At 40.8% G+C, this 5468-nt stretch overlaps 1 pseudogene; it reads left to right on the top strand.

Annotated features, from left to right (window-relative positions):
- The first annotated feature begins 3999 nt into the window (after positions 1–3999).
- On the top strand, positions 4000–5161 carry LOC133082484 (SH3 domain-binding protein 5-like; annotated as a pseudogene).
- Positions 5162–5468: the final 307 nt, after the last annotated feature.

Genomic DNA, 5468 nt, shown 5'->3' with positions numbered 1-5468 from the left:
TGTCAGCGTGCTCAGGAATATGCAGCAGTTCAAATCCCAGTGAGAGCACCCCAGCTCTGCCCACTCCACACTGTAGCTGAGCGCTAGATCTGGGGCAGACAGGTCCTGGGAGAAGACTGCCACAGAGGCAGCCCACATCTCTGGCAGCAAGCAGCACAGCCACCTCAATTCCTACAGCCAAGACACCCCAACCCCAAGCCCCAGCTTACTTCACACCAAAACTGTTTACTAGATCTGGGACAAACACAACAGAGAAAGGGATGCAACCTTGGGCTGCTACTGAATGGAACTGCAGATGCCTTCACAGGTGCTGCATAGGTCCTCTGTGACCACACAGGCCTCACTTGCTTCAGAAATCACCTATTTGGGGGCAGGGCAAGCACCCAAGGGCAATGGAGCCTGACTGAACCTGACCCTCAGGGCTTCTACTCCAACAACTGGGGAACAGGCCCTACCCCTGACAAGGCAGGGATAGCCACAGAGCAAAGAGGAAGCCCCACCCAACATCCACTGCAGGCTCTAGACATCACAACACCAATCACAGCCCCTATCAAGGGGATAATGGCCAGCACACCCTGAGGAAAGACGTGGCTGGTATCGATACCAAAACCAGCCCTTGCACCAAAAACACTGTACACTCAGTCTACACAGGGATGCGCCCACATAAAAACACCCCTTCGAGACCACAGTAGATAACTGTTTCTCCTAAAATGAAAAGACAGAGGATCTACTTCCAATTAAAAGAACAAGGTAAATCCCTTAAAGAACAAATAATGAAACAGACCTCACCAATCTACTAGAACCCGAGTTGAAAAACAAAATCAGCAAACCTCTAGCCATGTTTATCAAGAACAATTTTCCAAATAAATAAAACTAAAAGTTTAAAAATAAAGTTAGAAAAAGATCAATATATCTGAATTAAACAAAAGCAGGTAACAAAAATAAGAACAGAATTTAATGATATAAGAAAACTAATAAAGAGATCAACAAAGCCAAATTTTTAAATATAGCAATAACATTTAGAAACCTCTGGCAGTCTAATGGAGAAAAAAAAGGGAGTACAGAGACACACAAAAAAAACTTAGTAATTACGTTAGTAATTACATAATGGACTGAAGTATAGGTAGAGAGTTCACAATTACCAAGTGGTTATACAATTAAAATGAAAGGCAAATACAGTCCACCTAATGGGAGAAGATGATGCAGTATATGTAACTAAAAAAGATTCATCCATGACATATAAAGTATCAATATTTCTACAAATCTATAAAATAAATATAAACAATCTAATAGAGATAAAAGGTCAAAAGACTTGAACAGGCATTTCAGGAATAGGGAAAAGAAATGGACAATAAAGTTCTATGAATAGATGCATACACTTATTAAATAACCTGGAAAGTGTATATTGAAATCATACCATTTCACACCCACCAGATAGGCAAATATGAAAAATCTGACATTGCTGTTGAGTTGTGAGGATGTAGAATTTCTAGAACTCTAATGCAGTGCTTGTGGGAGTATAAATTATTAGAACCATTTTGGAAAAAATGATATTTAACATTAGTAAAGTTGATGATGCACATATCTTTTTATGTAACAATTCCATTTGTAGATATAGACCTTAGAGACGCTTTCACATATAAAGACAATGTGGCATGCAGAAGAACATGCATAGCAGTGATGTTAGAAACAAAACACTGGAGACATCCAAACTTACATAAAGATCAACACTGATAAATAAATTCAAATGTATTCATGCAATGGAAAAAAACATAGCAGTGAAATTGAAAGACCTATAGATGTATGTCTCAATGTGGGTGAATATCATAAAGTTGAATGAACAAAGTGAGTTGCAGAAGAATACATATAGTCTGATCCTATTTCTACAATTTACATACATGAAAAAGAGTATAATGTTTTGGGATACATATTCACATGGCAAAATTAAAATAAAAATCAAAGCAATTATGAATAATATTTAGAACAGCCATTACCTCTGAGAGGAAAGGAGAGAGAGGAGTATGATCAAAGGGTACACAAAGGGATTCAAAGGTACTAATAATTTGGTATATTGTATGCTGTGTGTTGGGTAAACAGTGCTCTTTTTAGAATTTTTTTTCATAAATTATAAGTAATAAAATGTTTCACACTAAAATACAAATAAAGCATTATAAAATATATTATCTGAAATTGTCCAGAGTTCACTTCAAATTTCTTAATGTTTCATAGATGTTGTTTACTAGCAAGTCCATATTAAAGGAATACCGGAAAATTAAGAGATTATTGTATGAGGTGATTCTAAAGTGACCTTGATTCACCCTCCTTCAGCTAATATGTTCATCTGTTAGGCTTGTTCAATAAGATATGTCTGTAATTACCATGCATGAGTTGTTGCTTCCAAGTGGAAAAGGAAGATGACACTGGCTACACTGTGTTCTATACAAGTAGCCATCTACATGCTTTTTCCTTTTCATTCTGACCTAAAATGGAAATTTTGAGATAAATTTTCTTTTTGATTAAGGATAAAATGTTATTGTCACAAAGTCACTGAACCAGAACTAAGGATCCAACCATACAGATGTTAAGTAAAAGCTATATTTATTTGATATGCTCATGTTTTCTCTGTATATTTCAAGGCATTTCTAAATAACTTCACTAATAATTACCACCCATTATTAAGAACCACTTACTTTTTCCCAGTGAGCTGAAATCAAGTTTAAAAAAGATATCATACAAGAAAAAAAATCCCCTAGAAGCTGTTTCTGAAAATTAACTTTGGTGATTCTGAGATCCTTTGGGATACTAAATTGCAACACTAAGCTCTAAAAGCATGCCTCTAAATTCCCCCACTAATATACCTGAGATTAAATCAAATGAATCATGCTTTCCCTGACAGTTATATTATTTTAGTAAGGTTAATCTTTAAGTAGAAAAGAATTAGTGATTTTTGTTGCTTCTATCATTTCTGTGAAATAATCATTTTCAGAGCTCGAAGATGGGCCTTGCCATTTACAAAATCCTATCTGGTTTAATAGAATGATATTTCTAATATTGCTATTTCTGATATTGATTTCTACACAGAGTAAAATAAAGTGGCTTTCTTCTGAAAAACTCCAAATATCAAATAAAGAAGTCCAATTTCCAATCTGTTATAAATTTGAAACTAATTTATCAGGAAACAAGAAGTCAGATTGTAATGTAGTGAGGTAAAGAAATTACTAATATGAGCAAATTAGATAAAGAAGGTATTCATATACTTCAAGACTCTTGCCATCTTCTAATCAGGCTATGGAAGAATTTCAGATATCTCTTGGGCAGTGCTTTCTCCCTGATATCCATAATTTTGTCTCCCACCCCATCTGCATCTTATTATTTCATTCAGCATGTGTAGGGACATAAACATCATGTGTATTTTACAGCTTGTCAATGTATCGTGTTGACATTAAAAATCAATCTTTGGTGATAGAGATTAGAATAGTTATTTGTCTGCATGGTGGTAGAGGGTAGTAGGGCAAAGGTACTGACTGGAAATATTTGTGAGGGACCTTTTGGGTGCAATGGAAATGTTCTTTATTTGGTCTGAGAGTAAGGCATATATATTTGTAAATATTAATTGATCTGTACACTTAAGATTTGTGTATTTCACTCTACATAAATTTACCCTCAGTAATGTATTAGCAAAAAAAAAAAGGAATATAAATTAGAGTATCTAGAGTCATGGTTTCCCTTCAGATTTAGAATATAATCCAAATATCTTATGGCTTGTGAAGTTCTACGTAATCTCGTTCTTATATGTCTGTCCATCTTCCTTTCCTGACACTCTTGTTTTGCTTACTTTTTTGGGGGCCCTGTGGTTCTTGCTGTTCTTTAAAACTACACACACACACACAAAAAAAAACTACACAAGCCAGCAGTGCCTCCTGATAGCGCCCGGTGGGGCGGAGCCCGCGGCCACCACTCCCCGCGGTCCCTCCAAAGGGGAACTCGTACTCCGAGGAAGAGAAGGAGGGGATGGAGCCAGGGCGGGAGGAGGAGGAAGGTGGACCCCCGGATCCAGGGAGAACTGAAGACATTCAATCAATCCACAGATGATATCAACAGACGCGAAACTGAACTTGAGGACATCTGTCACAAGTTCCGCTCTGTTCTGGTAGAAGCGACGGTGAAACTGGACAAACTGGTGAAGAAAATTCGCAAAGCCGTGGAAGATCCGAAACTCTACCGGGAGGTGCGGAGGGTGGCGAGGCTGGCTCAGCTGGAAGCTCTGAGAACCACGCAGGAGACGATCCCGCTGGCCAAGCAGTGCCTGCTGGAGGATGACAAGCGGCAGCTCGACTCGGCCTCGCAGGAGATGCTGAATCAGCCACGCAGAGGGTCATGGAGGCGGAGCTAAGCAAGACTGAGGAGTTAGCTGGAACACAAGGAGCCTGCGACCAGGTACAACACGGCCATGGACCGCCTGTGCCAGCTGGAGAACAAACTCAAGCAGATAGTGGACGACCTGCAGGCCAAGCTGTCATGGTGAAGGGCGAATACAAGATGGCCCTGAGGAACCTGGAGACGATCTCGGACAAGATGCACGAGCAGCAGCGCGCCAGTGCGATTGGGGCCTCGCAGCCGCGGCGTCAGGGCCAAAGGTGGCAGCGCGACCACAGAGAACCTGTCGGGGCGCAAGGCCGAGCTGGATGCCGTTTCTGTGGCCTCCAAGGCTTCTGAAGATGACAACTGTAGCACCTCTGTGTCTGAAAATGACTCGGAAACCCAGTCTGTGCCCAGCTTCAGCTCAGGACCCAGGAGCCAGTCTGAGATACCCGACCACTGACCAGATCCCCACGGCTGTGAGGCCCGGCAGCCTGGACCACCTGCCCAGCCCCGTGTCCGTCAGAGTTCGTGATGATGTTCCCGGTGCTGGGCGAATGCAGCAGGACCTCCTTCCCCAAGTGTGAGGTAGAGTGAGATGACAGGGCAAAAGGGGCAGGGAATAAAACGAGTGACAAAGCCAACAACCGGGACGTCGGCAAGCAGTGCCATGGCAAGATCCAAAGCAGCCCCTCCCCGCGAGGGCCGCGCCTTGGAGGATGAAATGCGGCAACTGTCCCTCCAGTGCTCAAAGGGCAGAGACGGGATCATCCCTGACATAAAAATGATGCAGATCGGCTGATCCATCAGCTCTGGCCCAACTGCATATCAATATTTATACATGAAACTGTATGGAAAACACTGTGCCACTTATCACTTAATATGTATGTAAGTCCCCTACATACCAACCAGTTCCCTTCCAAGAGCACAGTTTGTAAGTCCAATTTATTCATAAGTCCGATAAAGTTAGCCTAGGTACCCAACTAACACAATTGGCTATGTAGTACTGTACTGTAATAGATTTATACTTTTCACACAAATAATACATAAAAAACAAACACAAAAAATAAAGAGAACATTTTTAATCTTTACACTACAGTACCTTGAAA

Source organism: Eubalaena glacialis, chromosome X, assembly GCF_028564815.1.
Source record: "Eubalaena glacialis isolate mEubGla1 chromosome X, mEubGla1.1.hap2.+ XY, whole genome shotgun sequence".
NCBI classification, from domain to species: Eukaryota; Metazoa; Chordata; class Mammalia; order Artiodactyla; family Balaenidae; genus Eubalaena; species Eubalaena glacialis.
This window is presented reverse-complemented; position numbering and strand designations above follow the sequence as displayed.